The sequence below is a fragment of the Camponotus vicinus genome, unplaced genomic scaffold (assembly GCF_025532165.1).
Source record: "Camponotus vicinus isolate PSW18456_S1 unplaced genomic scaffold, iyCamVici1.0 SCAF_12, whole genome shotgun sequence".
NCBI lineage: Eukaryota > Metazoa > Arthropoda > Insecta > Hymenoptera > Formicidae > Camponotus > Camponotus vicinus.
Genome location: NW_028141948.1, coordinates 4,005,013 through 4,022,667, shown reverse-complemented (window position 1 = coordinate 4,022,667; position 17,655 = coordinate 4,005,013). Strand labels below are relative to the sequence as shown.

Genomic DNA, 17,655 nt, shown 5'->3' with positions numbered 1-17,655 from the left:
TTTTATCAATATATTATATACGGTGTCCCAAAAGTCCCGGAACGGTCGAATATTTCATAAACTATGCACTTTAGAAAGAAATATTTCAGACAAAAGTTGTATGGCTTGAAGAGGGCCATAAGATGGTGTTATTGGTTTGACCTTGAAAAGTCGTTTAAAGGTCACGTGAAGGTCACCTTCAATTTTTTAAATGGAACTACCTATTTTTTATTGATATTCTTGTAGCTTATCTCGAGAGCTTTCCAAAACACTATAATTAAGTTAGTTTTCATTAAGTACTTTCCGAGTTATGAGGCTTGAAATCATTTCTTAATTTTACATAAACCGTAAAATATCTTGTAAAATATTCATTTTTCGATTTTCTTACCTTAATACTTTTATGTACAAAATAATAAGAGGAATCAATTGGTGTAGAGAAAACACATAGTTGTTTTGAAGAAGAAATATGTAATTTGCAATTAACAATTCCATATTTTTTCTTAAAAACAACTATGTGTTTTCTTTACACCAATTGATTCCTCTTATTATTTTGTACATAAAAGTATTAAGGTAAGATAATCGAAAAATGAATATTTTACAAGATATTTTACGGTTTATGTAAAATTAAGAAATGATTTCAAGCCTCATAACTCGGAAAGTACTTAATGAAAACTAACTTAATTATAGTGTTTTGGAAAGCTCTCGAGATAAGCTATAAGAATATTCAATAAAAAATAGGTGGTTCCATTTAAAAAATTAAAGTTGACCTTCACGTGACCTTCAAACGACTTTTCAAGATCAAACCAATGACACCATCTTATGGCCCCCTTCAAGCCATATAACTTTTGTCTGAAACATTTCTTTCTAAAGTGCATAGTTTATGAAATATTCAACCGTTCCGGGACTTTTGGGACACTCTGATATATTTTTCTTAATATAATGTACAGTTAAATTTATTAAAAATATTAAAAAATATAGCAGATATTATCGCTGGCGTCAGACGTGTTCGCACGTGTTGCGCTTTGCGGTGACTATTGTGCCATCTACAAGGTTCATCTGAAATAAAAAAAATTAATTGAGTCTTAAAATAGATGGGTAAATCTAGTCTTTGTTATAACCGATTTAAAAAGTTCGCAATATTTAAAAAATGGCGTCTATCTGAATTCGAAGGTGCGAATTTTCGCTTAAAAAATCGATTGTTTTTTGGCAATGAAAAAAAATAAAAGACAAAAAAACGGCTACGACAAAGACCGCATAATTTCATACTGAATAAGTAGAAAAAAACCAGAATGTGATCCATCCAGTGGTTCTCGAGATATTTTGGTTACCGATTTTGAAAACACAGTTTCGAGAAAAACGCGTTTAAAGTTGTAAATATACTTTTAAACAATATATCAGTTTTTTTTACTTATGGAATTATTTACTTCTGGACCATATAGTGAGTCCTCTGCAGACATGGTAGCCTGTAACAATTCAAGTTTGGCTTGTCTACGATGTAATCTTGCCTCCTTCGTTATGAGCGGTACGTTTCGCTCTTATTATTCGACGCGAATCTTCTGCAGAAGCATATTGATGCGCATTTGATTCTGCAGCGATGTTCATTGCTTGCATGAATTAATTTACAAGTGATTTTAAATTTTAAGTCCGAATCCACGTGTACTTTTTTCTTTGAATGTTATATCATCACCACAATGTTTACATTTCACACACTCAAATATTGCAGTAAAATAAATTTAATATTCTGTATCCAATACTTTTTTTCTAGCACTGACATATTATTAGCGTTTTTTAACATTATACAAAAAGAGAACAGGTATAGATGCTATAGAGTTACAGTTTGCCAGGTAACATTCACCCACCAATCGTGAAGCCAAGCGCTTACCTCTTCAAAACGCTATAACCTTTTTATTTTTTTTTAATTCCGACTTGAAACTTTAGAAAAATATTCTTAAGATGTTATATTATAAGAAAATGCAGAAATTGAAAAATCGATCTTTTTGACTAAGTATATATCCTCCCATAAATGTTAAAAATTCAAATGTTAAAAGTTGGAAACTTAATTATTTTTAGATATTCTATAATTAGATTTATATCTTAGAATCTTAGAATTGGAGAACTTTGCAAAAACTTTTATTCTCGATTGTTGTCAATCAAAATTATTAAAGTCTCGAATTCAATTATATTTACAAGCTACATGATTTTTATAATGATACGAAATATTAAAAAGAAATGTCTCTGCCAAAAAACATATTAAAAACGAATTGATTTAAAATTTATATTATTTATCCAAATATTAAAATTTATATTATTTATCCAAAACAAGGTGTATTATATTATTTATCCAAGACAGGTGTCTCTAAAATCTGATTCAGCCCTTGAAACTCGGGAACAACTTTAGATATGGGAAAACATTTCGGATAAAAGTTGTAGGATATTAAAGAGAACAGATGATGAAAATATGGACTTAGGCTGGAGTGCACCAAATCAATCGGACTTACTTCAGAAGTATCGCCTACTTCCATAGTTCAAATTACAGAAGTAATTTATACCGGGAGTAAATTACTTCTATTGTACACGTTGGAGAGCTAATATTAAATTTACTTTTGTAGTTTTAACTATAGAAGTAAGCTCTATCTACTCTTGTAGTATGGTTCTTTCCTCTAGGGAGCAGAGTTATTACAATATTTTTGTGGTCTAATTTGAGGTTAGATTAGGTTAGGTTAGGTTAGTAAGGTCTTAAATATTTCTACGTCTTTATTAAACTTTCTTCAGTTTTATTATTGCGTATTTTTGCGAGTATTTCGTATTTTATGTGTGGGCAACTGTGCATTGCTTTTCTTTTGACTTGTTGAAAATGGAGAGAAAAGAAGAAGAAAAGAAAAAACGAAGCAAGAATATGACAGAGGTAGAGAAAGCTAGATTTGTTGAGCTAATGAAAAGTCATATTGGTATTAATGAATCTAGAAAACATGATGTTATGGCATTAAAATCTAAAAATAAAGCTTGGCGAAAGATTCATATTGAGTACAATGCTGAAGCACAGCAGGAGAGATCTGAGAATCAGTTGCGAATTTTGTGGAAAGATTTAAAAGCAAAGGCAAAGAAGGCGAAAGCTAAACAGAATAGAATGAAGTTCAAAACTGGAGGCGGACCACCGTCAGATCGCATAGATTGCTTAAGTGAGATGGTTATTGATATTATACCTCAAATTTTTGCTGGAATTAAGGGAGTGAAGGATGATGATGGTGATGATGATAATGAAAATTTTGATGACAACATTTTGGATGAAAAGAATGATATTGAAACTCAAGCTAACTCTGGAGAAAAGGCACAAAAAGATGTGGTCATCTTTCATGAGAATCCTGGACTTGAGACCAACGTAGAAGAACAACATTCCCCTCCAAAAAATGCACCAGGTAAATTTGTTTTTCTTAATTTTACTATTTTGTTTTGTTTTCCTTAATTTATTTTTATTTATGTTTAAAGTAACGTAAATTAATTTACAATAAGTAGATAGTCTGTCTGAATATCCTTAAGGATTAGAAAAATAAAAAAATAAATAATTAAATTAAAGTAAATAAATATAAGATATAAATATAAAAATAAAATAGTATAATATAAAATAAAATAAGAATTTAATAAAATGCAATTGAAAATTCACACTATTTTTGGAGATTAGAGAAATTAGAAATTACATATTGGGAGTACTTATTATTAGCTGATTTTGAAAGAGAAGGAAAATTATTCCCCTATTAAAACAAACTACATTATTATACAATAGAATGTAATTTTCAGGTAGTAGCTATATTAAAAAAAAAGGAAAGTCTAGAAAGCAAAATCAATCATCAGATGTGGGGGACAAAGTACTTGACTTTCATTCTATGAAAATCAAACTTATGCAGGAAGAACACAATGCCAAAATGTTACTTATCGACAGACAAAAAGAAATCATGGAAGAAGAACATAATCTCAGAATGGAAATTCTGAGAAAATGGAAAGAAAGTGCAGAAAATTGTCAAAGTTCCAGTCATTCTAGCCATAAAACTTCTGACATTATTTTAAATAATTTTGTTGATATGGGTAACATGTTTTACGGAAATGATTTTTAATAACTAAATAACTAATAATGTATAATGAGTTCTTTAGAAAAGTTTTCCCTTATTTTTTTCCTTTTTTTTACTAAAGTAAATATAGTAATACTTTATCAATAAAAGAGATATAGTTTTGTCTTATTACTGACATGTGTAGAGACTTCATTTCAATTATGTATATTTCATTTTCAATTATGTGTATTTTTTTACAGACTACTAAAATAAGATAAACATTTCTTGAACCAATCTTCCATCTCCCTTGCTGACAAATGAAGATATAAAATTAATTTCTTATGCTTTTGATAAAAATAATGTTATTAAAGATACTAATAAACATGCAATAAAACTTTATTAGTCAATGAACCTAAGCAATTACAAGTTAATAATCTTTATTTATATCTATAACACAAACAAAATATTTAGTAAGACAGTAATAACTTACAATTTATGTAGACAAAACATTTCCTGACCAAATATTAAATAAATTTCTTATGATAATATCAATCAAAGCAGTTAAGAATTATTGATCTCCTTACTTCATTTCCACCTGCTTCTTGAGCTTCCTCTACAGCAAAATCATCATCATTAAATTCTATTCCTTTAGCTTTGAAAACGTCACCAACATCTAAACCAAAGTTGTGAAGAACAGCAGCTGCAATAATTACCACACACAGCAGGATCAAATCTCATTGTTTTGGTTAGGATTTGAAATCTCTTTTTCCATACTCCAAATGTACGTTCAATGATATTCCGTGTGCGTACATGAGCTCTATTGTAGCGGATTTCTCCCTGGATTCTTGGGCGTAATACTGGAATCATGAGGTACCTCGACAGAGCATAACCACTGTCTCCAACTAGAAGTCCATTATGCAGACCTTCCTCAAACTGTGCTGAAACTCTACTGTTATCCCAAATTCTTGCATCATGCGTTGAACCAGGCCAATGGCTGACAATGTTCAGGATTTCCATGTTTGCATCACAAATATGATAACTTGAGTATTAATAGAAAAGAAACCTTTTCAATTCCTGTACAGTTCACTGTCGGATCCAGATGGGCACAGTATTGTAATATGACTTCCGTCAATGGCACCTACGTTGGGGAACCCACCAAACTGAAAGAATGATCTTTTCTTTTGTGCAAACTGTGCTTGATTATTAGGCATGCGTATGTATAATGGTTTCAAAGCAAGCAGACTTCTGACAACTCTATGAAAAGCTCTCCCAGCAGTTGTTCTGTGAACGTTTACTAAGTCCCCAGTAACTATTTGATAGGTACTAGTACGATATTCTTAGCGCACACAAAAGCTGTAATTTAGATGAAAGTGCACAGTTCTTGTCAGTGTTGTGTTCCAAAAGAGGCCCGATCATATTTAACAAAACCATGACTGATTGTTTACGAAAACCAAATCACTCTCGGAACTCCCCATCAGTATAAATCTCCATTGGATCTCTTCTCTCTCTTATATTACGTATCACTACATTGTCCTCCTCATCAATATCCATTTAATCCAAATAATCTAGTAGGCCTAAATCCATTTTAGAAACTCAAATGAAAAAGAACATTAATTGCTTGCTATTAACCTTATTTCTTATTTCTGATTCCTTATTCGTTGACTTTATTCCTACTGCACTGAAGAAGTAATTTTTGCTCTAGTTACTCTTATACTTTAGGCTAGAAGTAAATTACTTTACAGTGGTGCTCTCTGCACATTATTTACTTTAGGAGAATATTTAATTTTACTTCCAAAGTAATTACTATGATAGTAGCAATTGAACCTTACTATTGTAATAACTCAATTTCTAATGGAAGTCTCCGATTTACTATAGAAGCCAATTTTTACTACCAGAGTAGGGTTTACTCTGAATTGGTGCACTCCAGCCTTAATCTTGAGTAACTTTTTCAAGTGCAGATCAATATGATCGATGTTTTCTTAAATAAAGTCCACCTTTTTTTATTACATATTCTTATAACCCTTGTTAAGACGTTTTCAGAATACTATAAGAAAATATTTTTTTCTTAAAACACATTCATTTTTCGATTATCTTACCTGAATACTTTTATGTATAAAATAATGAAAGGAATCAATTGAATCATAAAACAAAGGAATCATAAAACACATAATTGTTTTTAAGAAAAAATATGTAATTTACAATAAGTAGCTGTATGTTTTTCTTAAAAAGCAATTATGTGTTTTCTTTACACCAATGAATTTCTTTCATTATTTTGTGCATAAAAGTATTTTAAGGTAAGATAATCAAAAAATATCTTACGAGAGATTTTATAGTTTATGTAAAATCAAAATATTATTTCAAATCTTATAATTCCAAAAGTATTTTATAAATAAAAAGTATTTAATAAAAAAAATACTTTATTATAGTGTTCTGAAAACATTTCAACAAAGACTATAAGAATATGCAATAAAAAAGGAAAATTACACTTAAGAAAACGATCGATTACATTGACTTTGAAGAAAAGATCATTCAAAATAAGTCCATATTTTAACATCTGTTCTCCTTAATATCCTACAACTTTTGTCTAACACTTTTTTCTATATAAAAGCCGTTTCCAAGATCTAGAGGGGCTGGGTCAGACTTTAGAGACATTCTGTATACATTTATTTATTATGTTTATATTTTACTTTGTTATATTTCATTAATACGTGAAACATTTTATTATGAAGATAAAATTTATCATATCTTGTTTAAAGTAAGAAAATAATTTGATTAATACAAAATAATAAAATATAAATGTTTTGCTTCACTTTCGAACATGGCTTTCAATTGACAAACAATTATTTACAGTAAATGTAATATTCAATAAACATACATATATATTAAAATAATACATACATATATATGTCTCATTGTATATATTAATGTTTTTAATGCATTTGCATTTACAATGGTAAAATTTCTAATATTTAAAAAATATCTTTTTATAAGTAATTAATTGTATGCTTCTCATGTTTATAAAGAATACAAAATCGATAAGTCTGCGCGTCATGAAATATCTTTGTAAATATGAATACATAGGTACTCGATTATATTACTATTGGTTATAAATGGAAGCACATTCTGAACAATATTTTCGAAGATATTCAGATAATTTAACATATAATATATAAACATGTGCAAATAACGTATGCATGTAATGAATTAAATTTCGTTTAGCTTATCAGTCGGGTAAATGAGTGTACGGTGGAGAAATGTTTATCAGAAAATGCATTACTCGATGACACGAGAAATGCATAGGTGTGTAATGTATACGCATTGCAAGATTTAAATCAATTCACAATTAAACAACGTGATAATCAAGTAGCAGTACATTACTTTGTAAATTGCAATTAATGCGAAAATCGTGGTTGCAGAGATTAATCTATTAGCAACGTGTTATCGAGCAATTAAACATAATAACGATTCAACGTATCCTAATAAAACGGATGAAAACATTTTTTTCCTATTTTTAATAAAAAGTCTCACATAATTGTAGTCGAAAATAATAAAGGTAAAGAAAATTTTCATAAGAAAAATTTAATCTTAATAACCATATTTAGTCTATATTTGATTCTTATTTTCAATTATTTCTTTACAAATGTACTCAAATATTACTAAATTAATATTACTAACTAATATTACTAAAAAAAAGTCATTATTTTATCAACAAAGATGAAAAATAAGGATGTAAAAAAATAACATAATTGTTTATTCATTTTTCTACTGCGTCAAATGTTGTGTTTTTAAAATTTTTCTCGTCTCAAAACATTTTTTATTGTAATGTAAATTACAGTGAACGAAAAAAACCCGCAATTTTATTTGCTGTATATTTAATGACGCAATTTCAGAAAAAAAGTGGAAATTAAACAATGACGGCAAGAATATAGAATGCGGAAAATATTCATTATAAATCGATAATTCATCATGTTTTTCACTGCACAACTCGTTAAAAATACGTATTAAAACGTAATTCGATCTCGATTGTTATTTCAAATGGACAGCATAGTTTGCACAAATGATCTCAAAACATGTTTCAATTTTACGTAATCAATCACATAAGGTACATCGTTAGTGGAATAAAAATATTCATTGGTGAAATATTCTTTGTGGTGAATGTTCTAATGTCATCTATTAATATTTTACTTGCGTTGGCTAATCAATCGAGAATCAAAATTAGTAGTTATGAATAAATTGAGCATCGTGAAAGTTATATTATATGGATATATTTCATTATTTCTTTATTTTGTATAAATATAGACTTAATTAAAAATTTATTCAGTAATATAAATTTTCACATTCATTATGATTCTAAATTATGAAAGATTTAAATAAAATACTATACAGTATTTTATATAAAAATTTCTGTGAAATTTTCTATATAATATTAATAATATTTTTTACGTGATATTAAATTATAACTAATTAGTATGATAACATTATTATTATTATTATTATTATTATTATTATTATTATTATTATTATTGTTATATATTACAATGTAACTTATTAACACGATTATTAACACGATTTTTCTTTTATCATACTAATATATTCTTAGAAAATGTTATGACTAATAGCGAACATGAGAGTTTCATTATCTTTTCATTTCAGAATGCGGTTTTGAAATAATTGACTGTTTTTATTTGCTATTTATACAATACACAAAAAGATTTCCGTCGATTTTACAACAAATCATTCATGCAAATCGTTGCATAATATATATTACATAAGATATCATTTGATATTTTTGTAATTTTTCTACGAATATAACTTTTCTCATGAACGCATTACATTACTGTATTATATATATATATATATATATATATATATATATATATATATATATATATATATAATATTATATGTATATATATATATATATATATATATATATATATTATTACATATACTTTTGTATATATCTAAAATAATAAAATTTTATTAAAATTGTATTAATATTATTAATAGTATTAAATTATTAATAAAAGATAAATTATTTGTAAAAAAATTTAATTAAAATTCTTTATTTTTTTTCGTAAAAGTGTTCAAATATACAGTAGTGTTTGATAAAAAATCATTTTGCGTATAAAGGCGGCGAAATTGCGCATGTGTATTATCAATATAAAATTGAGTTTAAATATCTCCATCACTTGAACCTGACCGCATATTTATTTGTGATTGATATTAATATTTCATGAGAAAATCCGGTAAGAAAGCCTCGTTGCAAACTAACACAAAAAGCGAAACGACGAGGATGGGATTCGAACCCACGCGTGCAGAGCACATTGGATTAGCAGTCCAACGCCTTAACCACTCGGCCACCTCGTCCGATGTCAAAAGAGGACATGTTTGCTGAAGTAATTCGTCCGTCATAATACTTATATGGATACTACATTTTGTATTTACAAACACGTTTGCCATGTCTGTATATGGTTGATATATTTTTTTAACTATGTATACATTCATAGTATCAAGTGATATTTTATAAATTATATGAATACATAATACTGATTAGCACGTTTTAAATTGTATATCCTGAATTGTTGATTCTTTTATGATGGACTTTTTACAAATATAGCTTCGATTTAAGTTTGTTTAGGAAATCTATTTGTAATATGATTGATATTGATGTAATCATAGTAATACAATTAATTATATTATATGTATCTAATATATTCAAAAAATAGAAAAATTAAATTAAAAAAAAAGATAAACTTTTTTATTTGATATAAATTAAATATTTATTTTTATAAAACAAAGTTCTCTCTCTCTCTCTCTCTCTTATTTTTAATTTTACGTTTGAATAATTAATAGTTTATATTTATATTTAAAACTATTTGCGAGGATATATCAATATTTTAAGCACAATTTTTCAATTTTCAATATTATATCTTTGTAACTAAGTCTCAAATTAAAATTCTATTTAAATAAAGTCTATTTAAAATTAAATAAAGAATATTACTTTATTATTTATTATTATTTGTTTTTCTGTATATAAAAAGTATAGCATTTAGAAAAACTTTTATTTTTCTAATTACTTATAACTTCGAAAGAAAATTGCTGCGACATTATAGAGAGAAAACTGAAAATTTTACAGCTTTTAAAAGAAACACACTTTGAGACATCTTATATTATTTCGCCTAATATCAATTTCTATATAGTATTTACATTTAGTTGCTCGAATTAATTCGATTTCGATGATTTGTTCCATTGTGCATGTGGGGATCGCTGCATCGCAACGACCTCGAACTTACGCAATTGTGCACGACGCATGCAATCATGAGATATGTCGGAATATTTGTGCGATCCAATTGTCTTGCTTCAGTGACCAAGAATAATCGGTATTATCAGATCAATTCCAACACAATTCCAGAAATCTCTCGAGACAATCATGATACTTGTTGCTTCTGGCTGCTAATCGCCTAATGCTATTTTGATTCTTCCGTTATAACATAATGTATACACTTAGAAGACATACTTTCAAGCATATATTTATGATAATAGAATTGAAATGAATCGATAATTGCGCTTGTGTTTTTTCATGTCTCTTTCAATTAAAGAAATCGAAATTATTTTTTTTTTGAAGTAATACTTTAAATTGAAAAATATATACTAATCAAGAATACATAAATCAATTTATATTTTATTTATATTTATATTTTCTATAAAATGTATAGGAATGTTAATATTAAATAATTGAAAAGCTTTCTGCATTTTTGGGAAATTTCTTCTTTTACAATACATTTTTTGGATATATTTTTTTCTCTATGATGGATTAAATTATCTATATTAATCACGTTATAAATATTCAGAATCATCCGTATTCAATATTGTCAGATGACTGTGCAAAATAAAATACAAGTAATATATAAAATAACTGAATTTTTTTCAGATATATTACCAAATCATGAAATACGCATTAAATCGAACGATCCCAAGAGAACGCGGATGTGCTGAAAAGCCAGAGTTATGTAATCTCATCGGCGATTCAGAGGAGGTAAAAGGAAGAAGCACCAGGAATTCGAACGCGAGGAAAAGCCGAGGAATGCGTCGACGTTCCATGAGGAATGTATCGAGGACGAGCCATCGATCTTGAAGATTCGCGGCCGTAAAATGATATCGCGTCACAATATCTGACGTGATATCCAAGAGTCACGATCGAGAAACTTGGATTTCGCTGATCACATGTCTTGTGAAACTAACTGGGGATAGAGCGTAATTTATTACGATATTTTTATATTAGTGATGAGCGCGAAAATTTAATATGATATCACACTCACACACACACACACACATACTGTGTACATAAAAAGTACTAATACACCCTTTTAAAAAATATAATAATAAAATTTTTGTTGATCATTTTATGAATACAAAGTCAGCTCTTCTTTAGTTACTAGTTTTATATAATTCACTTTCTAAAAACTAGTGAAGGAAGTATTTTGTAAATATTACAGCCGAGACAAAGAATGTAATTTGAAATAAAGTTTATGTATTTTGAACTGTTTGTTAACCAACACGACATATTGTACAATTCTTGTTGTATAAGATTCTTATTTTTGCAGGAAATTGAATTGCTTGATAGAGCACACCTGGTAAGCCAAATAATTTAAAAAATTGGGATAAATGTGATTTTTTTTTAATCCTGTTACAAAATTGTGTGTGTAATAAATGTGTTTTAAGAACGAGATTTTAAAATAATAATTTGTGTGTGTATGTATTATATATATCCTTATATTAAAATAATATTCAACAAATATCAAAAAATTAATATGAAATTAAATTAACATTTCTATTGATGAGAAAATAAAAAAAGAAATTTTCTATATAAATTTAATTATAATAAAAAATTGAGCAACTAATATACACATTTTCAAAATCTTGTTTTATTAGAAATTACCGATTACCTTTAGATCTAATCAGGCAAGATAGAAAAACAACAAGATTAAAGCAATAATAATATTTATACATTATTATAATATCCATATAAACTGTATTTGATTGCAAAATGTTACAAATAATAAAATAAAATCGCTAATATTATGCCTAGATCAAGAGACACGATAGTGTCTCGCGCCAAGTTCATGCGAAGCATTAGCGAAGCATTCCGTGTACCTATATACGCGAGTAGGACAGTTGAGAGTAATTCAGATTACCAGATTTCAATAACGGCTGAACGGATCGAATTCTTACTAGGTTTAATCGATAGAACGAGTTTAAATTATATAAAGAAAGTATCTTTATTTTTGCGCTGCGTGATCTATAAACGGAGATATCATGACGCAAAATCGAAATATGGAAATTTTCATTTAAAAAACGTCTTTATTATCATCATCATCAACACACATGTACACCACACATAGAAAGAGAAAATGTACAGTTCCTACTCTCGACAGAAGATTACGCTTTGCGATATTAATGACATGTGTCATTAGTGAAATGTGTCATTAACCGCATTTTGTAGTAGTGACAAGTAATAAAATGCAAGTTAAATAATAAATAAAAGTAAAATATTAATTAAAATATTAATTAAAAATTGGCAAGTAAGAGCCAGTAAGATATGATAATTGGAGCGCAAGGTAAATAATAAATATCTATTTTACAAGCTAAATATAAATATGTATAATATAAAAAAGCATACATAAAATATATATATATATATACATATATATATATATATATATATATATATATATATATATATATATATATATATGTATATGTAGAATATATATATATACATATATATATATATATATATTTTTTTTTTAATATAATACCTCTAACCAAATTATACTAAAAAAGAAGTGATATAATCCCTAAAAACTTACTTTTTTAAAAAAAGGGCGCCAAGTTCATGTACTAATTGTATCTAACTGTTGTCTTGTCTATAAAAATAGTGATATATAAAAATTGCGCCAACTAAGGATAAAAATTTGTACAAGATAAATAAAAGTACAAGGAAGAAAATTTGTACAAGTTAACTTGTACAAATTAATATAAAACAAAAAAGTAAAAAAAATTTTATTTAAAAGTACTTCGCGCTGCCAATAAAATAATATTTTAATTTAATATATATTTAAAAAATTGGAACATATTCTAATTATTAATTTTAATTATTACAGTCTAACATTTAAATTTAATGACTTAATTTCTTTAATTAATTTATATATTGCTTTACATCTAGCAATTTAGACTTTTAAGCTGAACAATATACTAATAAAATTGGCAGTGCCAAATTTTTTAATTAAAAATTTTTTTTACTTTTTTGTTTTATATTAATTTGTACAAGTTAACTTATACAAGTTTTCTCCTTGTACTTCTATTTATCTTGTACAAATTTTTATCCTTAATTGGCGCAATTTTTATATATCACTATTTTTATAGACAAGACAATAGTTAGATACAATTAGTACATGAATTTGGCGTCCATTTTTTTAAAAAGTAAGTTTTTAGGGATTATTATCTTAACCATGATTTTATTTTCATTACCCCGACACGATATAAAACAAAATTAAAAGAAAGAAAAAGGAATAGAAATTTTCCATCGATTTTGCGATTTTGAGATAATCGGTAAAATCGAGCAAGTACACGTCAAGTGACACACGATTAATGTAATGTGATTTGTGTAACGCGATCGAGTTCCGTTGTATGTTCATATATACATTCGCGATAACGCCTCGCAACAAGATTCAATTATCCAACTTGCTCGTACGTACGTGCGGCGAATCAATACGCACTCCTCTCTCCTTGTTCTTGCGTATTAGTAGATTTGAACACTATAACATACTAAATATTAAGATGTATTAAATACTAAACTATACACATTATATACCAAAAAATGTCACAGAATAATCCCTATTCCTTTCAAAAAGCCAAGAAGCTTTTAATTAATTTCGGGTTTGTATTATTTTCTTAATTATCTTATCGAGAAAATGGATACTAATTAAGCTCTAGAGATATATATGTATATATTAATAACGAAATTTATCCATTCTAAAAATTCTGATTATTTTTTAATTAACTAATATAGACTTTACCTCTTAATTAATATAAATTAATAATTTAAATCAATAATTTAATTTGAATTAACTGTAAAATAATTATTGGATAATTACAAAGATCTTTCAAAAATTATGAAATATATCTCATCAAATTATGAAATATACCTAATAAAATATACCTAATGAAATATACCTAAGCAAAAGAGATACAATCTAAATTAAAATCTTAAATATATATAATAAAAATGGCATATAATAAAAATGAAAGAACATTAATATAATGATAAATTTAATTTTATATTTGCTTTCTAATGTTTTACTATTTTCATTATTGTTTTCATCGATTTTTATTTATTATTTATTATTATATCTATACATTTTTAATTTAGATCTATACACACTTATAAAAGTGCAGCTGATACTGTTTATTAAAATTTAAATGCACGATGGAGCGTTTGATACAATTTTATAATTTACTGTGATATAACTTTAACACAAATTAAATCATTTCGGAAATTAATAAACAACTGCATCTGCCATCGTCATCTTAAACGGTTTTCTTTATTTTATCGCGAAGATTAACTAACAAAAAAATAATATCATTAGATGCAACATGTAAAATTTTTCTGGATAATGAGATACATTTGCGTGTCGTCAATACCGTATATTATAAATCAAGTGCTTATGCAATCATATTACAAAAATGATACAATTTGAATATATGCTCATTACAATCTATAAGTATGATTATTTTTCGATTGTTCGAATATTATAATATTTGAAATTTGAATTATTTAGATTAAAAGTGTAATAAAAGCTTCATCTTGATTAATCCCTAAATGTCTGACAAACAAGATTGACAGTTTGATAATATATAATCAAGTAAGCTTATTATCAATAAAATACACAAGTCAATCAATACAATACAAATAAAATACACAAGTTTATTTTATCTTCCTTATCTTATAATAACAAACTTCGTGATTTATACAATGGCTGTTTTGTGATTTATATAACGGCAATTTTCTTTTAGGAAAATTTAAAAAAATGTCTGATTACTTAAAAATTGAAAATAAAGAACTTTTGGCGATTTAAAGTATTAAAATAAGAAAAATAAATAAAAAAAAGTAAATTATTCACATATATATATAATTTTTTATAAATCTTAAAGAAAATTTTTATATTTATTAATAATATAAATAATTGAAAAAAAATTTATATAATGTATTATATAATGATTACGATTATTTTTACCAAAAAATACAATAAAAAAACTTCTTTAACAATATAATATAATATATGATGTAAAATGAGGATACAATAAAGGGGCTGATATAGATTGCGATTTTGATCTATATAAATTAACTATACATATTATTCGAGCACAATCATTAATCTAGATTGATTAATCGCGTGTAAATAGAATGATAAATATCGCGCTCACTCATAGCATGCAAAACACTTTTATTGAGTTACATTTACATTACGATAATTACATTCCGTTCGAGTGCGAGCTCTCTTCTACAAATGTAATGTAAACGTATATGCATGATGATGTAAGAGAGAACGGAAACAATCGCGAGATAGTGAGCATAGCCAGGTAGGCAACAAAAATCTCTGGTCACTAGAGGAAGACTGCGTTCCTTATCGCTAACATTGCATGTCGAGCATTAAATTATGTAATGTCGCTGCTGGTAAACAGTGATTACAACCATATACATGCCGATAGAATACTCAAATTTTTTTATATGTTTGTATTTGTTTCTAAGAAAGAAAAAGAGAGTTTTAAAAGTTGAGAAATTTTTAAAATTTTTCTCTTATTACATTAAACATACTATATTTATGTAATTGTCGATTTAAGTAAATCATCCAAACGCTTCTCGAAATCATATTTTTCTTATATAAATAAATAAAAAAATTTTAATTTACGTATATATATGTATGCGCGCTCACGAAATGAGTGTACAAGATGCAAATACAAATTAAATTAATCGCTCTTTATTTCAATGCTAAGAAGCGCAAAAAAGCTTTGCAAGAGTATTGTAGATAGCAAAATTTATTTCTACAATAATGTCAAATTAATTAAAATTGCAATTTACTGAATTGTAGCAGTTTTCCATTTCGAAAGAATTTATTTATGTTATTACTTGTACATACCTGCATTATAAAAATAATTCACCAAAAATACATATTTCTAATACACTCAGACACATCCACACACAATTTGCAAAAATGTTCTATTATATATCACATAAAGAGAGAGAGAGAGAGAGAGAGAGAGAGTGAACATGTAAAGCAAATGTACACTATTACTAATAATTTGACATGGAACTTTTATTACACAATGATTTAACTTTTAATTGATTATGTTTTAATTCAATCCGTATGAGATGTAAGGATATGTAATATCATACTAATACGTACTAGTATCACTAAGTTTACAAACATACTTCTTATGCAAAAGATAGATATGAATCCGCGAATCGATAAAACATGTATGTATTACATACATATGTATAGATTGCACGTTTATAAAAATGCAAATGTATGCTCGGCTGTTTTATCGCTTCATCGATTAACGTATCTTTTTTTTTTCACTTCAACAGAATTATACCGAGTATGTTCGATTGACTTTCAGAATCGCTACACTCCATCGCAGACATTGATTACGCGAGTAAAACGCGCGTCGTTATGAATTCTCGGTACGATTACATGCTTTCGTAATTCGTTTTTTACAGTTTATTTTTAACTATTCCCGTTACTACATAGAAGATACGTTGAAAAAAAAGGATAATAAATATACACAAGGATAATCTTCCACAAGGATACGTTAAATTGCCCTCTCTCTCTCGTACATGAGGACTTTATATCTCTCGCAAAGATGCGCTAAATTGTTTTAGATGCTTGTTTTAGAGGAGAGACACTTTTACATTTTTTTTCGATTGTAAATTTTTCTTTTATTTTCGACACAGTCGATTATGATGTGAACAAAAACTGTCATATGTAACACGTACGAATGTAATACCATCTAATCGGATACATTATAATTAACAGAAATAGTGCAAGTCATTATTACGAATCAGATTTACGTTATAAAATGCGAACTCGCATTGTATACACTATATATACACGAGAATACAACGATAGACGTTGTAATTGTTTGCACAACAATAATTGCAGATTCGTCGGTAAATCCCCTTTGCATAGAGTATTATATATGAATATTGATACCGCATATTTTCCTTGTAAATTGCTCGCTCTCACTTTGAGAATTTTTTCTTTTTCCATTACAAATGATATTTATTCTGCTACATTCAGAGATCTAAAATTTATGAAAATCAATAATTTTTATTTTCAAAGTTTTCTGAACATAATGTCAAGAAACACCACATGCAATAATTAAAAATAATTAAAAATATGAGATAGATATATAATTGAATAGAAAAGTATATGATATAAAAATGGAAGAGTAATATAACTGAAAAAGTTATAATAAATTATTCTATAAAGATTTTTATTTTAGATTTTAATAAGAAAAATCTTTCTTCAATGTGTTATATTATGCAATATATAATATTTGTATAAAT

At 26.9% G+C, this 17,655-nt stretch overlaps 1 non-coding gene across 1 annotated transcript; it reads right to left on the bottom strand.

The window, feature by feature from the left end:
* Positions 1–9,310: 9,310 nt before the first annotated feature.
* Positions 9,311–9,392, bottom strand: Trnas-gcu (transfer RNA serine (anticodon GCU)). The gene has a single exon. It is a non-coding gene; the product is annotated as a tRNA-Ser (tRNA).
* Between the last annotated feature and the right edge of the window lie 8,263 nt (positions 9,393–17,655).